Source organism: Leptinotarsa decemlineata, unplaced genomic scaffold (genome assembly GCF_025532065.1).
Source record: "Leptinotarsa decemlineata unplaced genomic scaffold, Ldec_3_MD MMD2_tig00026328_RagTag_RagTag, whole genome shotgun sequence".
NCBI lineage: Eukaryota > Metazoa > Arthropoda > Insecta > Coleoptera > Chrysomelidae > Leptinotarsa > Leptinotarsa decemlineata.
The window spans coordinates 11108015-11130155 of record NW_027412688.1 but is presented as its reverse complement, the minus strand read 5'-3'; the positions used below and the strand labels follow the sequence as shown (position 1 = coordinate 11130155).

The window sequence follows — 22141 nt, the reverse complement described above, 5'->3', positions numbered from 1 at the left end:
CACTTAGAATTAACGAAAAAGTCATGAATGTATGAGAGTAAAAAGATATATAACATTTGCCACCCTGTTTGAGAGAAATCTCCATACATCATATTTTTCGAAAAAAAGTCAAAAAAATAGTTTTGGTCAAATCCTATTATACCCTACAGAAGTTTTACGATGATGCTGTCTTTCTTGTTTTGTGATAAAATGTTGCCTTTGTCAGCTTATTTTATGTACTATTTACAAATTTAATTAAACATATATGAATTTCAAATTATAGTAAGTTATGTATATTATTTTTCACGATGATGCTCACTTTTGGTGTTGTGAAAATTTTTGTATTTGTCGACTTGTGGTACATAAAAAACTATTTGTCAAATTTAATTATGTACTGACTTTAGATTATAGAAAGCTTTGTCAATAAGAATATCTTTTCTTGGACCATAAAGTATATTGATTGATAATGTATGCATGTTAATGTATAAGTTTGAAAATATCCGTATAGGACGAAACTGCAGTAACGTTAGTAACGAATGAAAGTTGTGAAAACATAGAAAGTTTCAATTCTCTTTTTTTCACAGCCACAGTTTCCAAAACGTTATTAGTTTTGTGTCAGAACTTTTTACCGTAATACGAAACCCTTCTGTCCTATGAAAGTCGTGAATAATCCGTCTAATATTGGAATACTCATACTCGGGAATATCATTTACTGGTGCTCTTCTAGGCCGCTTCTTTCTTGGGGTGGAAAAATTTACTTCTCCGTTATTTGTAAAAATCAATTGCTTCCCTTAACCACTCTTTCAATGGTTCTCATTGAAATTCCTAATACAAAATAAAGATTTGTGTTGAAATAGTTATTTTTTAAATTAATTTATTTAATGTTACCTGTAGCGTGAGATGTTTCATTTTTCACATTTAATAACGTATGTGACTCACGTTTAACACTTTATTTCACGTGCCTGACTCTTGATGACTGGTTTTTTGTTAGGCGATGACATTTTTTCAGAAACAACACAAATTATTCAGACAATGCCAAACGCCAACAGCATTGGAGGACAAGTAATGATACGCCTCTGTGCAATGCATTTATATGTCTTGTGGGAGCTGTAGTGAGGTTTAAAGTGAAAATGAGTTTGTGCGCATATGGGCCGACTCGCCAACACGTTTGGCGCTTGCTATATTAGTTTTGACAAGTATTTTTGAAAATACCCAAACGCATGCCACTGCAGGTAGAAAACGACCCGAACGCACATAAAATCTCTTGTTTGTGATACAAAAATAGGGTGGGCCGGTAAAATATTATAAAAACGCATATACCAGCTATGGCAGCTGCAGTGTTGTGCATTTATATAATGACTAACTTGCAATATCCGAATTCTTTGCTTTTTCATTTCCGTCTCTTAACCGAATTTCACTGTACTAATCTTCATTCTACTTTACGAATCTCTGGCCACTACGTGCACGGTCGCTCAGTCTCAGTACCGCGTACGGCAGGCAGAGTTGCGTTCCCAGCATTGGAAAGTGCGGTGCAGCACCTGTAACGAACCATTCTCGACCGGACCGGGGAATGTAAACATTCGGAAATTTCGAAGTGACCGCGGGACACACTTCGTGATACTTTTGCGTGTTATCAAACGATCGCGTAAAGTGTGATTTGAGGTTACCTAATATCGAGTGCATCGGCATTTTTGTTTGTGGTTTCGCGAATCGGAAAACTTTTTGGATATGAGGTTTTTCCCGACGTTGTACTGCTGAACACTCGGTGAGTTTTTTATATTTTTTATTCGACATTTTTCAACACGTATACGAAAAATTTCACCTGTTTTGCTATGGTTTGAGGGACATAATTAATATTTAATATTATTTGTGTGCCTAATGAATTTACAGTTTTTGTTTTTTTTTTCTTAATAACAATTCGTGTTTGGGTTGTGAATTATTCTTTCTTTTACAATAAACTATTATGGACACTCATTCAGGATGTCGATCCAAAATTTAAGTACAGAAAGAAAATCAATATAAGAAGTGATTTATTCCAGTCTCGGTACTAGCTATCAACGGTGTGAACAAAAAAACCGTTAGATAAAACTATTGCTATTTTCGAAAAAATGTTAAAAAAATAATGTATCCCATCATTTTCATTTCATTATTTTATATGCATTGCTATGCTAAGTTAGGCAGTTTTTTATGGATTCTGTATGAAAAAAAAGAAATTCTTCTCTAGGAAAGGCATTTTAGGTACATTTACAAGTCACCCGTTTCGAATTCCTATTCCTTCATTATGAAGTAACCACAAGTAAGAAGTGTGAAAACAATGGAAGAAGTGATATGACCAATCAAAATTAGTTACTTAAAATAGTGAAAAAGAGTGGTTCAAACATTTCCAAAAAGACCTTTCACAAGAATTCAGAAGAATTTTTACAAAAACAAAAAACTTAATATTCAGTCAGACTCAAGTGTTCTATCTTATTTACTTTCAATGCTATCAATATAATTTGAAAAACTGTTTAATATTAATTTCTAAATAATAAAAATATACTCTCTCAAGCTGATATATTACAAAACTAATCAAAGTCAGTTTACTTAGAAGAGAATTCTTAAAAAAATTAGATTTCTTTACATAAAATACTTTTATAGGAATTCAGTCTGCAAAATCTGAAAAAAATATTTCGCCACAAGGAACAGAAAAAAAAGCAAAGTGATAAAATTTCTAGATAATTTTCTATTGAACCCTCAGCTACCGTCAATGATTTCCACCCACCGAAGGAACGTTGTGTTGGGGATCAAGCAGGTTCATAAATTCCGCAGTGACTCAGGTACATAATTGAGATACATTTGCTTTTCGTTAAACGAATCCGCAAAGTATAATTCGAGGTTACCTAATACCGGGTGCATCGATATTTTTAACTTTTTTTTTGGTGGTTTTGCGAATTGAAAAACTTTTTGGATATGAATTTTTCCCCAGTTGCGCTGTTCAACCTTGGTGAGTTTTGATATTTAGTATTTAATCAACAATCTATATGAGAAATTGTAATGCACAATTATTTGTCCTGCCATAGTTTGAAGGAAAAAAATAATTTTGTAAGCTTAACGAATTCACACTTTTTGTGTATTTTTTATAACCATTCGTTTTTGGGATGTGAGTTTTTCTTTCTATCATGATGATTTTTTTTTTAAATTATCGACATCATTTCGGATACCTATTCAAAATTCATCTGCCAAAATAATAATTCCTAGCGTCGGTCCCAGCTAACAACGGCATCACTAAAAAATATTAAAAAAATTGTTTTCCTCGTCATTTTTATTTTATTAATTCATGTGGGTTGCTAGCTTAATTCAGGTAGATTTGCGAATTTTTACCATGATTATTATTTCAGGATTCAATAAATTGATGGATGTGTTTACCTCATTTATTTGTTACTAACGTTACTGCGGTTTCGTCCTATAAGGACATTTTCAAACTTATAAATTAAAGTTTAAAAATGTCCTTGTAGGACGAACTTGCAGTAACGTTAGTTACATATAAAAGTGGAAGAAACTATACAAAGTTTCAATTCTCTTTTCTTCGTTTTAGGATTCATTAAAATGCATTTTTTCATTTCAAAATTCGATGAAGTTAGAGTACATGTGAAATTTTGCTCTATGTACGTCCACTAAATATATTTTAGCGTGTTCCTCCTCTCTTATATTATGAAAGAAGAATTAGTCGGATTCGACTTCTGATTGTGTCTTAAAAACGAACTTCAAATTCGTCTAGTTCGACAAAAAAGAGTAGGCATTAAATTTTTTTTGTCAAGTATAAGCATATTTTCTTAGAATAGCAAATCACTTTTATGCGTACGAAAATAAATTAAAGAAACGATGATTGATGGTTTGTTCAAACAGATCTATTGTTCGGTATCTAGGGATGATGGATATCTCAAAAAAAATGTTTCGAGAACGTGTCTGGTGGAAACAAACAATCTGACAAACTCGATGAATCAGTTGAGTAAAGTATTGATTCCGCAGTATTGACTCGAAGACGCTAGATGAATATTGGGCAGTGTTCAAAACTAGATATCTTCATTCGAGTAAGACAGAAATCTGATTTATTTTTATTTCTGAATATAATCAAATGTACAAGTTTAAAAAAAAATCTTTATTTATTGTTTACCCTTCTAGTTTCCCAATCAACACATTTATTGTTTTGAAGATTTAACGTGTTTTTATATAACGTGAATAAAACTTTTTTATCTTTTCAATTCTTAATCATTTAACCACGTATCAGAATAGGAGACGAGATTTTGTTGCAGAGTCAGCAACAACAAGTTCAAATCAAATGTCGTGAATTTTACAAGATTACCTTAGTGATAACCTAAAGAAATGTCCATAATAAAACAATCCTGAGTGAATAAAAGCCGTATTCGGGTTTTTTATGTGATCGTTCGGTCCACGAACAGTCAAAAGTAGCTGCACAGTTGAACTTTGGAAAGTTTAGCACGAATCCACTGTCAGTAACCAGCTATTCAACTATTTTCAACCGTCCTAGAATCGTTCAAATTGCGAACCCGAATACACAAAAGTTTGTTTCTTTCTTTAAAAACAAAAACCTTCCTAGACTTTTTTTAGCAATAGTATTCAGAAAACACGACAGAAAATTAAAAAAAATTAATTTCATAAGTAAATGAATTTCATATCAATTTTCTTTAGTGTTTTGTGTGGAGCGTTTTCAAGAAATGTTTTCTATTTAAATGTTCTTATGAATGTTTGATGAACAAACATTCATAGACAGAAGTGTTTTTTATATGATTTAAATAATTAGTAATTATACCTAGACTTCTTTCCGTTTGTACCTGAAGAAAATAGCTGTGGATGTTCTACGTATAGGTATATCCTAAATAATTTTCATTGTTTTCCTCTTCAAGAAGTTTTCGTTTTCAAATACAGGATATCAATTTGAAAACTTCCCACCATTAATATCTTCCTTCCAGTAAAAAATATTATTAATAATAAAAGGGCAATTTTATGTTTGCCAAGGGGTATACTTTCAAGGATTATTTGTTCAACCCCATAAGAGGGGTAGATGTTACCCTTAGAATTTTGAATGGGAAGGGGGTCAAGTGCCACATCATTTTGATTGGCGTTCAATTCTGCTTCCAATGGTAACCTGACTTACTCTTTTTTGATGAGCATTTTCTGAAAAATAAAGTTCTAAGATAACAGAAGTAATTATTAGTAAGCCTATACTAAGATGAATGGTTTGAGCAGAACTGGTAAGAATATTAGGTGGTACCGTTCCAACCCTTTATAAGGGGTAACATTAGCCACTAGCTCCAACCAATTTACATCAAAAAGTAGTCTAATTGTAAAACGTAGATTCTAGTAAAGTTGTGTTTAGTAAATGCTGAATGTTTAATTCCCATCACAGAAAGTGTACTACTTCTGCTGTAAAAGTTTCTGTTTTCAGGCAAAAATTTGGTTCGTAAATTTGGACGATGTGGTAGTATTGTGCATATAGTTGTACATTTTGGGGTGTTTAGTGATTATTTTAATAAGTGTATGAAAGTGTATAAATGGTTTACATTCTTCAAGACAGAATTGAAATGATTGTAATTTATGGAGAAGTTGGAAAGTGCGCATAAAGGGCGGCATGTCTTTTTAAAGAAAGACTTCCAAATTGTAATGTACCTAAGTCACCGGTGTGTGTTTGATTTGGTAAATAAGTTTTACTGGTTCAGTGGCAAATAAAAAAAAATAATTCCAGAGTACTAATGAATCCTTTATGCCTCCAACTGTCAACTACGAACTGCCTTATAAAGTACTGTTCCCGAGTAGAGAAGGAGAAGGAAATATAAAGAGCAGATAATTGTTGGTTCACAGATGGATCAAAAACATCTTCCGTTTCTGGTGTTTTCAGTCGCAAACCCAGAACAGAGTTATCAACCTGCCTAGGAACCTATGCGACTGTATTTCAAGCGGAAATTTACGATTATGATTTGTGTGCGGAGAAATTGGATAAATCCACTCTCACTCACAAGACAATAAACATATTTTCGGACAGTCAAGCGGCATTAGAAGCTCTTGGCTCCTACCGAGCAACGTCTAAATTGGTAGAAAACTGCCAAAAATGACTCTCCTCGATAGGAAGACTTAACAGATTGTCTCTGGTATGGATTCCTGACCATACTGGTCTGGAAGGCAATGAAGCTGCTGAATCTCTTGCAAAGGAGGGTGCTGCAAGCGGCTTCATTGGACCAGAACCTGTCATTGGCATCGATTTGGGCTTTGCCAAACAAACACTGAACACCTGGATGGCAAAAAGATTTATGGACTCCTGACAGAATTTTACAGTTTTGGCTCACTCCAAGGCGTTCATTCACCCTTCGAAGCTTGATTCCAAACAGTTGGTGGACTACAGTAGGGATGAACTATACGATATCTAACAGGTCTTCTTACAAGACACTGTCATTTGAATCATCATATGCAGAGACTTGGGCTGTCGGAAGACAGTGTGTGTCACCTCTGTTTGGAAAATGATGAAACAGCAGAGCATATACTTTGTGTCTGCCCCGCTGGGGACCGAATCAGGTTCTTTGAGTTCGACAGATCCGTACTCTCACCATCTGACCTAAAATACCACTTACCATACAAAGTAATAAGCTTCGTTAAGAAACTGGGTTTATTTGTCCGAGTGTGAATAGGTGTGAGCCACAATAAACCCTTGCGGGTTGCGGTGAAGGGTTGAATAGACCCACTTACTTCAGACCTACCTATCTACCTACTAATGAAGCAGCCCAAATTGAAGTTTAGTGAACATTTGCTGCAGAGCCCATGAGCTCCTTACGACCAGTATCAGAACAGACGGAAATCTCACGAAAAGCATTGAAAATCCATAAATTCCATCCATATGAAATGCAGATTCTTCAAGAGCTCTACGAGAATAGTTGTGATAGAAGAATAAAGTTTTGTGAAATCATGTCTCGTCGAGTCAATACCATCCCTAATCTTCTGTAGAACATCTGTTTCAGCGATTGGTGTTCATTTTTTCTGAATAACAATGTTAATAGACAAAATTGTCATTACTGGAGTGACGAAAACCCACATATTTTTCGGGAAGGGCACACACAACACCCACAAAAAGTTAATGTTTGGGCTTGTTTTCCTGGAAATGCCATTATTGGGCCATTATTTCTGGAAGGAAAGTTGACTGACAATCTTTAACTTGAAATGCCCAAAGACACTATCGATCCTCTTATGACTCACGAGCTACAAACTCAAACGGATGTAGGAGGTGATGAACTTTTGCAGGAAGATCTGTTACATTTCCAGCAGGACGGTTCTTCATCTCATTATTTTCTTTCCGTCCGACAGTGCTTAAACGATAGATTTCCGGATAGATGGATCGGCAGAACGGGAGCAGTTGAATGGCCTTTGAGATTACCGGATTTAACACCCTTATATTTCTTTCTTTGGAGGCATCTTCAATGTTTAGAGCAAAATGGACGACATTTCGACATTTATAAGATAATCGTAAATGTTTGAAATGTCTTTCTCGCAAATTAAATTTTATTTTGTAAAAGGACAATAATCAACAAATGAAAATACCACGCGCAATACATTTATTTCTGTCATTCAATGGTTGGAACGGTTCCACCTGCTCTTCTAACCATTTTTATTAAAAGGAGTCAATACTATAATGCATATCAGAATAGGCAAATTCTAATTACATGTGCAAGTTTAGAACGCTATTTTTCCCAAAAGTGCTCATCAAAAAATAAAATGTGAGGGTGTTATTGGAAGCTGAATTGAACGCCAATCAAAATGATGTGCCACTTGACACCTCTTCCCATTTAAGATTCTAAGGGTAACATCTACCCTTCTTTAGAGGTTGAACAACGAGGGCTTCAAATAATCCTTGACTATGAAATTGACCTGAATATTACCGGAGTTTTTTCCCAACACCAAATCATTATTTTTAACACCTCGACACGTGTTTCAATCATCAAGTGATCATCTTCAAGAGGAAAATTAAACTGAAAACTTCCCTAAGCTAACGCTATTTATGCTATACAGGTATACCATAAAGGTAAATCATACAGGTATAACACACATACAGGTATACCACACCTAAATTATTTTACAATTTGCCTTATCTATTATTAACAATATGTCCTTATGTAATGTTTAAATGTTATAGCTATATATAAAACAATTTTCAGCTATATTGAAAGTGAATTTCACAATGTTGCCTATCTAAATTTATAGCAAAATATACCAAATAGCATACTATATAGCTTGTTAAAATTATATTATTGAATTTACTGATTACTACATAAGGACACATTGTAAAAATAAATTTAGATAGGCAATATTGTGAAATTAACTTTTTATATGGCTGAAAATTGTTTTATATATAGCTATAACATTTAAACATTACATAAGGATATATTATAAATAATAGATAAGGCAAATTGTGAAATTAATTTAGGTGTGGTATACCTGTGTGTGGTATACCTGTATGGTTTTCCTGTATGGTATACCAGTATAGCATAAATAGCGTTAGCTTAGGGTTAGCTTAATCTTCCTCTTGAAGATGTTCACTTGGTGATCGAAACACGTGTCGAGGTGTTAAAAATAACGATTTGGTGTTGGGAAAGAACTACACCAAAGGTTCCAAACAGTGCTATGAAATTGACCTGTTTTTTCGATTCCTCATATTATTTACTGAAAGGAAGATATTAAGGGTGGAAAGGTTTCAAACTGACACTCTGTATAATGAATTATGCATTCTACAACTTTAGTACGATTATGTGGTTAGTACAACATTTGCACGAAGCTAAACTTCATCTGTTAAGTATCAGTGTTGCAAAAGAAAGGTCTTTTTGGGACATTAGAATCCATAAACGGACCTCAAAATGGCATACTTAACATACAAACTTAGTAGAAGTCTTTCTTGTGAGGTATAAAATACTTCTAATCCGAATACCACCATTTCAGTCCATTTCGCCGAACGCAGATTTGTGTATATAATCAGCAGCAGTGAATAAATCCTCGAATAAATCATTGCGCCGTTTTGCAGTGTACTCTATTTTTTCGAAATAAATGGATATGTATACAGCATAACCGAGCATTTCTATGAATAAAAGGTATTGGAGTAAACTGCATTTGAGCCCGACGTTTCCTGGTATTTTATACAATGAGCACGCTCAAGTGGAACATCGCAAGTTGAAATAATATCTTGAAAGGTAGTAGAGAAAATTCTGATATTATATTTCATTACGTCACTGATAGCATCAAAAGTTTAAAAAAATATTGTGTTTACCCAGCTAAACCTCGTTCATGGGATAATTAAAGCTACCATAGAGAAACCGATGTAATAATAATAGCGTGACTATTCTCATTATCTATTTAGATGGTGATCGATTACATTGGTTTGAAAGGAATAATGCATCACAGTTCATTCCATTTCTGTTTTTTTGAACTGTTAATTTTGTTGTGATGGTTGCCATGTTACTAAAATTGATATCTTAATAACTTTTGGCAAATTGTCTGTAAAAACGCATCTTCCAAGTGGATCCTTAATAAAATCTACCATATTACAGTATTTTTCAATGAGGTCCTGTCGAGTTTATATTGATGTATAAAAATATAATGTAGCAACCGAATAAAATACATGTAAATTCATACAAAAAAAGGTGATGTTCTATACAGAATGTTAAACACATTTTTCATCTACTCGTTTCTATGAAAACTTTTACGTACTTATACAATGTGTCCAAGATAATGAGGACCCTCGTGGGAAAATTCTCATTATCTTGGACATATTGTCCAAGTTTCCGTTTTCAAAGCTTGTTTACCTGATATTTTATAATTTAGAAAATTCTGATTATGTGAGATACCTACATCACATGAACGGGTAATTCTGCTTTCCACTTCCTTTTAAACAGTAAAATTGGTCATGGGTTTTTATAGACGAAACGTCAAACTGTAAACTCCATCTTGTACAGTTAGAGAAGCGGCAATGAGAAAGTAACGTCAGGAGAAAATTAAAACCAAACTGGTAAATTTCGGTTCATCTCAAATATCTCCGGCACCAATCGAAAATTTTCAAATTATAGTATGAGTAACTTTTTCCTAATTCAATGGACTTTGTATCTGTCACGGTTTCCGGCCGTCTTTATCTGGACAGACAGTATAATAAGTTTCAGAACCCATATCATAATTTGGAGTTTAGATTCAGACGCCAATTTTCTATATCAGTTTATAAAACAATTTATTATTCGTTTCTTTTAAAGTGGTCAGCTCTAAAATATACTATTCTACTCAATGAAATGAAATATATTTTTTCTCCTCGTGTTACGTTAATTTTGATATATCTGCAGTAACCTATTAGGCGTCTAGTTCTGAATTTTGTAAAAATGGGATAGAATACTTTTTTTTATTTTTTGAAATAATTTGCCCACAACTAGCAATAAAATAATTTATCATTATTATTAATGTGAGAGTACATTCATTCGATATAAGAAAGTTGCTCTTCTTCATGAATGTAGTCATATTTATGCATTTTTGTCTGACTACCTTTTCATGAATTCTTTGAAAAAACTCTTTAATTTGATTGCTAATATCAAAATAAAAAGAATTTATTTAAAACAGAAGATTTGATGAAGTATAAAACCGATAGAAAAAGTTGATAATAAAAAGTTTAAAAAACTAGCCTATTATGCTTCAACCCTGGCATTGTTGAACGTTGAAAAAATTAACATTACTTTCAACAATGGCAAAATTGTGGAACGAGAATTATTCTGAGAATCGGTCGCTTCACATCAGTACATAGTTAAGCTGAACACTAAGAAGCGGTATAAAATATTAATTATAAATTACTTACCATATAATTTATAAGTATAGGTAAGTCTCTTTTAACTTAATAACATGATTTCCAATTCGTTTATATCTAAACAGTTGCAGTTGAGATTTTTTCCTCTCTGCTTCTCGACTATTACTATTTCTGTACACCATTACTTCACATGATAAGTTTTCTTCTGATATTTTTAGATGTTTTGATGTAACTAACTATGTAATTGAATATCATGGGTGCTTATTTAGAGATAAATAATGTGTCAAATATACTCGTATTAGTATTCCTGTGTACTTTGTGGTGTTTTGGATAGCAATCCTACCTTGATGAATAAAATGCTTAAACAACATCTAAGAAAAATGAGTGTAAGTAATAATATAAATTCACCCATTGAATATAGAAATATTGTTTTTTGAATAGAATATCTTTTTTTTCATATAAAAAATCAAAATATTAAGCGAATATATAAAACCATAAACATATATACTTATCTGTATGCACCTGGATATAATTCTAGAGAAAATGTAGTGGTAACTTAATAATATAATGAAACTACCTAATTCAATTCATTTTTTAACGAAATCGATATCAGCGTAAAAAAATTGACGTAAAAATTTCTCTGAATACACTTTTTATAGTAACGGCTTTCACTACTCGGCTCACATAATAATAATTGGTTTGAATTGTATTCACACATTACATAAATATGGTTCTTTTGTTTATGTAATATTTAGATCGCTTCCCAAAAATAGAATAATGTAAAGAAGCAGTCATGCGATTATTATGGGAATAAAAAACGGTTAGTTTTATAAACAAATAATAATCTAGTTAGAGAATATTTAGTTGCGGGGTCAATTTTCTAACAGACCATTTTTATAAGGAAATCGCATATACATCGCATATACAAGAACTGTAGCACTCTTCTGGACGAGTGTTTCTGCATCCATCAATTCAATAGACATTAGCTTGAAACCAAAGAGTGGTACAAGGCTTAGATATGAATGCATTGTTGGATTGAGCGGCCCTCTCATAGATGGCGTCTTCGTAAGGAGGAAATGTCATTGTCTTTACTCGCCAAAATATGTCCTTTGAAGATAGTTGAAACCAGCAATGCATTCGCGGTTTTTGCAGTGAAAGCTGCAGTAAAAGACAGAAGTCGAAACACATTCGATGGCCGATGTCGAAGCTTCGAACCGCTTCGGGGAGCCTCGCTTATCTTTGATATTCGTGGATTGATTTTCTGTCGACCGATAGATATAAGGAGATATATCATCATATTTACTTATAATTTCATTCTTTCAATTTAACGTTACTTTATCTGAGAGGCTGTTCATCATTGATGTTTTTTTTAGATATAAATTATTCTGCCTCCAATTTCAGTAGGGCAGCCATATTTGATAGTAGTTATTACCCGAAAATGATTGTGAATACTAACAACTTTTTGTTTGTTCGATTTAATTTTATCGTTTTTTTTTATTTTTTCCATCATTCTGTTTCCATCATTTCTCTTCATGTTCATTATTGAAATGTTCCTCATTGTTCCACCCATTTATAAACGCATTTCCATATCAGATCACAATAATTTGTTTTCTTTACAAATCGACGTTCTCATACTTCAAAATATCATATTTATTAATATGTTCGACAGATTATTTAATTTCAAATGTAATAATAAGAATAGTAAAAGTAACAACAATAAAAATAATCTTGGACGGACAAATGCAGAAGGATGTCATTGTTAGCTCATTGCTTTTGCTCAGGGCACATGGTTATCGGATCCAATGATCACTTTCCTCACGGTGTGGGGAGTGCTCGAGCAGTTCACATATAAAATATTACAGAAATAGTTTATAGACAATATTCTCATATAAAATATGGTGAAGAAATTGATAAACAATATTCTATTTTCGTACCACAGGAAATGAATATTCCAAAAACCCACAAAAACTATAGTACAATTCCATCATAGTAGACACTAAATTATCAGAAATATTATTGCATTAAAACGAAAACGTTGTCGAATTATGATTATATTTTATCATCATGTGTCCTCATCTGTTTTGTATAATTTCCGTAAGCCACTGCAAGAGACAGATTAGGGCACAAACGTCAGTCATTTCTGAGAATTTAGTGCCTACTATTTGAGAATTATAGGTTTTTTATAGGCATGTGCAAGTTTTTTTTTTGTCAATGTTCCTTTGTTGACAAGTATACAAGTACGTCAACAACAGATTTGTATGGCACATGCATACATACACAATTCATAATTATAAATAACTATATTTTATCAAGGATTTTTACATTTGTGAGTTGGTGAGTTTTCATTCCGTGAGTTTGCATTATCCATGTTTTGATTTAAAATTTGAATAAACGGATGACAGACAATAAGGTGCGCAAAAGGTGAAAATATACAGTTTAGATGCAAGGTAGGTCGAGCTCCTGTGTTCAATTTTTTTGACTCAATTATACTCAGTAATACGTTTGCTTGTGTTCATTATTTCAGCTTTTCGTTTATTCGAAAATGTGTGAGACTTGTTTTGTTAACACTTTTTAGACAGTAGAAATATGAACCTCAGTCATTCAATTTCATTCATGTTTTTGAGTTGGAATAGCTTCATTTTCGAAATTTTATTTTTGATGCAAAACAGAATCTCTCTGTATTTTAAAAACAAGGAGTAATATACAACATACCTAACTCTTTGACATTACAGTTCAAAAATTGAATAACTTCAACAACTCCAAAACAATATTTATTTACGTCAGAAGACGGAACCGGTTGGTATGCAATGCTTTTAACAAATGACAGTTTTCAAACCTTTTCAAATTTTATTAGGCCTGTGGTTCCTCTAATTTAACATGGCTCATTTAAAATATTTATTGTTTTTCTAGTGTAGATTAACAGAAATTTGATAAAACCCTAGGAAAAATAGTGGCGCTGAATAAAATTATTGTTTTACATGCCTCAAGTACTATTTCTGATATTTTATTTATCATCAAAAACAAGAAAAAAGTTTGAACTCTAATTCTACTTCAATTATCATCTAATCCGAGTTTCAGTAAATGTATACAAATGCACTCAAATGTAATTTTTTCCAGGGCCGCTATGAGGACAAAATATTATTGCAATGTAGTTTGAATGTATTTGAATTAATAATTTCAGAAATATAAATTTGCAAATTGGAAAACATATATTGTATGTTCAGTATGATTATGAGATTTTCTTATTAGTCAGTGGACTATGCTTGAAGACAGGCATTAAACAAATCTAAAGAAATTAACTTTAAATGTTCAAGCCCGTCTCGGATATACCTACACAGTAGGTTGAATGGACTGACGCCTATCAGAAAACAACTACTCCCCTGGTTAATACCACGAACGGCGTTGGCTATATTAGCATAGCCCACTGACTAATAAGAAAGTTTTTGTTCCTTATTCAGAGGAATCGGTCAAATTTCGGATATGTAGTTGTTTACTACCTCGTCCACAAGATGGAGTGGAGATGGAGAATTTTTATTTTCAATTATGGAATATCATTGACTTTAGGTCGATGATGGTCACTATCTTACACTGACGAGTGGCAAAGGAGTCTGAAACTGGTCTGCAAGTGTGCCCGTTCCAAAATTGAAGGTCGACTCTTTCAGTAGTATTGCCAATTGCAATTTTCTGTGAAGATTCCTGCACTTACGCCTGTCGGATATAATCCAACGCCGTTTGTGGTATTAGCCAGTGGAGTAGTTGTTTTCTGATAAGCGTCAATCCATTCAATCTACTGTGTAGGTATATCCGAGACGGGCTTGAATATTTAAAGTTCGTTTCTTTAGATATGATTATGAGAGTTATGAATACCACTAAGTGCGGTACATTGCCTTTGAATGCATGACATGTAAAATTGTTTCGTTGTCAATATGGTTTTATTTATTTACTTGGGTTAAAAAATGATAATTCAGTCTTTGATAATAAATACGAAAATAGCATTTTTAATCTTTGAATTAAAAAAAATTTAAATATTTACATTGAGTAAAGAATATTTCATTTACTGTTGGGACTCTAGTTTGTCAGAAGCCGTGTCACTATCATTCACATTTATTACAAATTGTTCAATTTGTTGCTCTATACGTAATATTGTCTAATTTTCACATTTTTTGTGCAACTTTTTGCTGCACGTGATGAATGCATTTTTTCCACTTTTGTAACGTGATGGTAGCTATCGCATTAATGAAGATGTTTTTATGTTAGCAAATTCATAATTAGTATTATGCTTCCCCCAACAATTTTTTTATATACGCCCAAATAAACTCAATGGGATTCAGTTCAGGTATATGCTTGAGGAGCAAACATACTGTTATTTACTATACTCCGAAAGTATTCGAATGAAACACAATATTCAAACTATTTACAAGGTATGGTATTCAAAAAATATGGTATTTGAAAAGACGATGCACTTCGCACTGAATCTGAGTACGCATCTGCATCAAAACAGTAAAGAGCATTTGTAGCAGTTTATAATAATTTAACTGATACCTTTACATACCTAAAGATTTCATAAAGCGACGAAACGATCACGTGCTGATCATTGTTTATATGCGGTGAATTTCGGATTAGAATATACTTAATTGATATAAGATCACCCCTTTTTGTGGTAAAAATAAAAATAATAATTATTCAAATGAAGAAAGATTGGTTGGCTAATAGGATATTTTTTTCTTAAAAAAACAATTGTTCTCTTGCCGACGTTTCGAGTTCAATTGAATTCTTCTTCAGGGCTCTGTAACAATGAATTTTCATAAACATACCTTCCACAAATCTTACACGATTATATTATCGTTTAAATTTCAAAAGAAATAATTCAATTATTCACCGCTTAGTGTTGATAATATTACTATTTTAAAAACCATCAGACATATTAGATACATATTGAAGAGAAAACATTGCAACAACCAAATTTCCGAGACAACATCAACACAAAACGACATGGAACAAATGAATGGTGACAGAAAGAAAAAGAATGAAAAGAGGTAAATTATTCAGGTATTTTACTTATCAAATTGAAATATCTAGTATTGAGGTCATCAACATCTCTTCTAGTGGTAACACTATCGTATTTGAGGGTATGTATCATTTCGCTCTAAAGTCTTTTGAATAAATATGGTTGAACATCTAGAATATTTGAATAATTAGAATCAAAAAGTGTCCATATGCTTTTTCATCTCCAACGAGGGCTGTGGGGTTTTTATATTTAGTTTCTTAGAGTATTTCATGTGTTCTGAAACTCGTATTTTAAGATACCGTCCGGTTTGACCAACATAGCATTTGTGACAGCTTCCACAGTTCAATTTGAACACTATATTGGATTGTATTTCTTGTGATGTTTTTGTTTTTTGTTTCGAGAAAACTTTCCAACTGTATTTTCATTTGAAAAGGCCACTTCAATTTGTTTGGTACTGAATATCATTCAAAATTCATCAGATAGATTTTCTACAAATGGAATTCTGTTTTATTTGGGTTTCACCCCTGTGTTTTGGGAAGAGAAACTTCTTTCTTCAATTACTTTTCTAACAAGGGCTCTAGGAAAATTATTTTTTACCAGGTAATTCTCAAGTATTAGAAAATGTTTGTTATGGAACTCAGAATTGGAAATGGCGATTGCTCTTGATTTAAAATTCCTCATAATGTTGATTTTACTCTGAAAGTTATATTTCGAAAAATAATTTAAGAATATCTCAGAAAAAGTTGGTTAGTTAGTTAACCAATAACCACTTGTTGATTTGTATAATTGGAACTTCTAGCGTAAAATGATTCTATTAAAAACAAGTTTCACACATCAAGAGTGGTAAGTCTGTTTCTGATCTTTTTCTTCGCGTCTTCTGAGTAGCTTTAAAATGATGTCTACTGGAAAAATGGTTGTTACTTATCAATTTCAAAGTTTATCATGTACCAATCGGTCGTTAGTGTGATTCCTGTACCAGATAATATTTTCAGGAATGTTTCCACAACTACTAAATGAAATCACTGCCCACCGTGATTGGGATTAACTTAATGAGTTTCAAATTAACTGCAATTCATTTTACTACCAGTTTATTACCCAGTTCAAACATTCATATCTTATTTCATCATCTACAGGCTGAACAGTACGTGATTTCTCGAAGATAACCGTCATTCCAATCCGAAGAACGCTTCCTTTCACCTGTCTGTCATTCCACCCCTCGATATGGTTATTCACCCCGTAATTACAGGTCCGATGTTTGAACGGAATAATAGGAAGACCCTTTAAGAAAAGTGAAACTGGTCCTGGGAATTGTTGGAAAGAGTCGTTACCGTTCGAGTGGTATTTAAAACTAGTCGCATCAAAGACTATGTGAAACAGGCAATTATCAGAAGTCCTCGAAAAAAGCTTTGATTTTGAAGCTTTTTTCATATTGTTCAAAATCAGAAACCTCATTGGTGAGAATGATTTTGTCATGAATCAATCGAACGAAAAATGGACATTTTTAGCGACATTTTTACCATGACTTATAATAGGATCATTTTGATTTTCATGATTAGAAGTAATTGAAACAGGCATACAGGAATATTTTATATTTTTGTTATTTCATTCAATTTCAGCTGGTTTAGAAATTGAGTTCTGCTTACAAAATAATGTGAGGTAAATTTATAGGAGTTTCTAATAATTTTCAATAGTCAAAAAAATATTGAACGAATTTTTTGTGAAAGAAAAAATCGTTTTTCATCGAGCTTCTTTGGGTATTTCCCTTTGCACAATCCGAAAAATATGAAAATTGTAATGAAAAACTTTGTACACGGGTAGAAGGGGCATACTTTTTAGTTTACCCTGATAAGTTTCTGCGTAAATTAAGTACTTTTCACAACAAAAAATGTCAGTAACTTGTCGTATTTAATTTTGTCTGTTAAAAAAGAGAACAAATGAATCATGCACAATACTTATCTAACGTTTCGGATGCCAAAATTTGCCCTCGTCTTCGGAAATGTACAAAATACGCAGCTCTCCCTTTGCCGATTATATTTATTTCTCAACTCCTTCGACAGATGTCAAAGAAGTTTTGTAATAGTATCCATATTGGTGCTGAAGAGGCATTTGGGCAAATGCCTTATTCCGAAACATTGGATGTCCACCAGTAAGGATGACAGTGTTCCATGTAAGTGAAATTTTACCTCTTCCTTATAGTTTATTGTGTAGCAATCACGTGAATGATTCTGATTCCATTCTATAACGAATGTTTGGAGTAAAAACTAAATATAACGGAAAGCAGATGTAGAGGAAAAAAATGGTTTGGATATTTAATTAACATGTTTTTGTTGAGAAAACTTGTTGTAAATCATTATTTGTGACTGGGTTTTTAAATCATATGCCACAGTTATCGATAACACTAATACATCAATGTCATCTGCTACAACCAGATAATGAGAGACATGCTCTAGCGCTGATTGTTCAATTGAATGATATGCATTATTTTCTGCTTGATTTCATCCATTACTGTGTATTATCGGACAATTTTTTTGAAAGAAGACTGATAACCCTATTTTCATTTTGACTGTTTCCTACTTATTTCTCTTTAGAAGCTTTTAAAGAATTATTTTTAAATGAATAATTGATTGAAGTATTACTTATCCGTATACATGGTGTAACATAAGTACGTTAAAATATTCAAGTGACGTATTCCTGAGACAATTTTGAGAAAAAAAGTCTATATGAACTTGAGTCCGAAAATTCTTCGTTTCGGAGATACGGGGTGTTGAAATTGAATTTTTTTGTTCGCTTTTTGAAAATAACTCTTGCAAAAAATAAGTTATTTGCACGAAATTCGGTACCCGTGTTTTCTTTGACGTGGGAAATTATAATTTCGTATTAATTTTCATGTTACATCTAGAGGGCGCTGCGTACGCTGTCATTATTTATTTCAAATTGCCCTAACTGTTTTGACAGTGAACTTTTGATACTTTTCATGAAAAAACCTAATTTCCACACCTTTTCCAAGTAAAAAAGGTACAGTTCCTCAACAACGCTGTTGGTGATCGTTTTCGAGATATTTATAATTTTCTATATCGATGCATATTACTTGGCTCCTAGGGCGCTAAGTGAAGTTGCTGAGAACATTACAAAAACTAAGTATGTGGTGGATCTCGTCAAAATAAATAAATTTTTCCTATAAAATGTTTAACGAAGAATGATTCGTTTTCGAAATACAGATTGTTGAAATTGTTCAAAACATGGTAGGTTTTTGTCATAAGTTTTTTGCAATTTTAGTTATTTTCATCAAACTTTATACGCATTATACCCATACAGACTTCTTCTAAACTGAGCATTATCGAACTGCTTATTCAATTCAAATAAAAAAATTGTCAGGTTTAATTATTCAATTAGAAAGTGCTACATTTCGGAGTTTGTAAAAAAATACGATTCGGAGAAATACTGTGTTATTTATTAGGAAAATAAAAATTGAACGAAACAACTATTGCAACAACTGTTCAAAGTGACGACCCCCAACAGTAATACAAGCTTCTGCTCTCCTCATCAAAGAATTCCGCACCTATTGAAAAATGTCCGGAGTGTTTCTTATCGTTTCGCAGCAAGCTATGATGCGATCCCTTCAACATTTCCTCATTTTCAATGGGGCTAGCATAAACTAGTGATTTAAGGTGTCCCCAAAAGAACAAATCGACGGGATTGAGGTCCGGTGACCTCGGGAGCCAATGCTCAGTGCCTCCTCTTCCTATCTATCGTTGGGGATATGCTACGTCTAAAAATTTCTTGCTATCACACTGAAATGAGCAGGAGCTCCATCGTGCATAAACCAAAAGTGATTTCGGAGACCTAATGGGAACATGTTCCATAAGTTGGGGAAGCTCGTGTTACAAAAAATGTATAGGTAAGCATCTCCATTCAAACGTAAGGGGAGAAAATAGGGCCCAATTAAATAATCCCCAATTATGCCTACCCCTAAATTAAAAGAGAATCTGCATTGGAAATGACTTTGCGTTATCGCATGTGGGTTATCTTCCGCCCAGATGTGGTTGTTATGGAAGTTCATGATATCATTTCTTGAAAAATTAGCCTCATCTGTGGAAAGGATTTTCGATAAAATTTGCGGATGTTGTTCGACTTTTCTTTGATGCCATTGAGCAAATTCGATACGTGGTTGGAAATCACGTAGCGTAAGTGCCTGGACACGCTGAATTTGATAAAGATTGAATTGCTGTTCCTTTGAAATTCTGTAAACTGTCATGTGACTCACATTTAAAGTTTGACTAATTTTTCTTGACTTGTCCCTGTATGTTCACTAATTTCTTCGAGAATCGCCTCCTCCAATTCTACAGTCCTTGTAGTCCGTGGCGTCCTACTGCAGAATTTGTTTCAAAGCTTCCAGATTCGGAAAGTCGCCGGAAAAGATTCGCAAATGTTGCTGCACAAGGAGTTACGCGTTGGGGATACCTTTCCTGATAGGTGCGTCTGGCCTCGCTTGAATTTCCGTCAGCCAAGCCGTATGCAAAAACCATATCAGCCATTTCAGCATTCGTAAAGTCGGGCATGGTACAAAAAAATCACTTTATAAACTCCGAACTGTGAATTTGTCAATTAATAGTTGAAAATGTGACAGCGAACTTCTACTTTTATAAACAAACTTTCATGGCCTATTCGATTTAATTAACTTAATTAGCAAGCGGAGAGTGACAAAAATTATTGAAATCAAATTTGGCTATGAAGTAATATACATCGACATAGAAAATTGTAAATATCTCGAAAACGATCACCTCCGGCGTTGTTGAGGAGGTGTACCTTTTTTACTTGGAATAGGTGTGGGAATTAGATTTTTTCATGAAAAGTGCCAAAAGTTTACTGTTAAAAAAGTTAGGGCAATTTGAAATAAATAATGACAGCGTACGCAGCGCCCTCTAAAAACCCGGGTACCGAATTTCGTACAAATAACTTATTCTTTGCAAGATTTATTTTCAAAAAGCGAACAAAAAAATTCAATTTCAACACCCCGTATCTCCGAAACGAAGCATTTTCGGACACAAGTTCATATAGACTTTTTTCTTTTAATTGTCTCAGGAATACGTCACTTGAATATTTTAACGTACTTATGTTACACCCTGTATATACGATTTCTCTCAGAGACTTCAGTCTATTTATTATTTTATCCATCAAAAATAATATTTACGTTGAAATCACAATTATTATGTAAATTTATAATGTGCTATGGTACAATTCCTAAATTCTCAAGAATATTATTGCATTAAAATGAAAACATTGTTGTCATTCTTTATATTTTATCATCATTTCTCCTCATCTGTTTAATTATACAGGGTGTCCCTGGACTTCCTCTTTTCCTCTCGGGAATGTATAGATGGGGTCAAAATATCACCAGTACTTCATATAACTTTTTTTCCTAAAAGTCTTCGTAACCAAGTTACGGGCCCTCGAAGTTACAAAATGAAAAATGTTTTTCTTTGATAACTTTTCAAGTGAATATTCAAAATCATCCAAATTTTGGTAATTGACTAAACAAATGAATTCCGTCGATGAGCTTTCATGCAGGAGTCAGTTGTTTTGCTACAAAGTCAGGAACGGACTACCCCCGATGGTCCACACCCCAAAACTTTGAAATGACAGATATTTTTCAATATTTTTCAACAAAATAAGGTTACTTGGACAATTTTATGAATAAAAGTACTCGTGTGGAAAGTCGATCGGAGCAACGAGTCTTGATAAAAATATAGTTCTACTCGACGACATCAAACCCGCTCGTCCACCATTATTTGAAATGAATAATTATCAAAGCAGAAATAATAATGATAACGTTAATTCAACAACATTTATAACAGGAATAATACAAAGTATGCTAAAATGAAGTCGTAAACAAAAAGTACAGTACCTATATGGAAGTTTAAGTCACAATTGTGATAGCAGATATTTTTTCAAAAGAAATATCAAGTTCTGTAGATTCGTGGTGTTTTTAAACTAACAAGCTACTCTACTATGGAATATCGAATTCATTCCATATTTTGTATGTACATAATACGTGTGGAATAATCACGTTTCGTGTTGATCAGTTATCTGAATCTCATGAAACTCAACATTCGGATGTTTCAAATTCTTCTTCACAGCTAAACTGTTGAGGAGTTTCACTGATAATTATAATTTTATGGGAGAAATTCTTTAACACGAATCTAAATTTAGCTGAAAAAACGCACATCGGAAAAAATATTTACTATACTAATAAAAAGCAAACGAATGAACTACAAAAACGGTTGCACATGATAAGGTGAAAAATATCTAGGGAATAATTATGTTCCATTTCTTTCACAGAT

The 22141-nt window shown here is 33.0% G+C and overlaps 1 protein-coding gene across 1 annotated transcript in view; it reads left to right on the top strand.

Moving 5' to 3' along the window:
* Positions 1-1452: 1452 nt before the first annotated feature.
* Positions 1453-22141, top strand: part of LOC111505687 (uncharacterized) — a 203652-nt gene continuing 182963 nt past the window's right edge. Inside the window, exon 1 of the mRNA XM_074182413.1 lies at positions 1453-1744. The gene's annotated coding sequence lies outside the window, so the exon portion shown is untranslated. The remainder of the gene's footprint in view (positions 1745-22141) is intronic.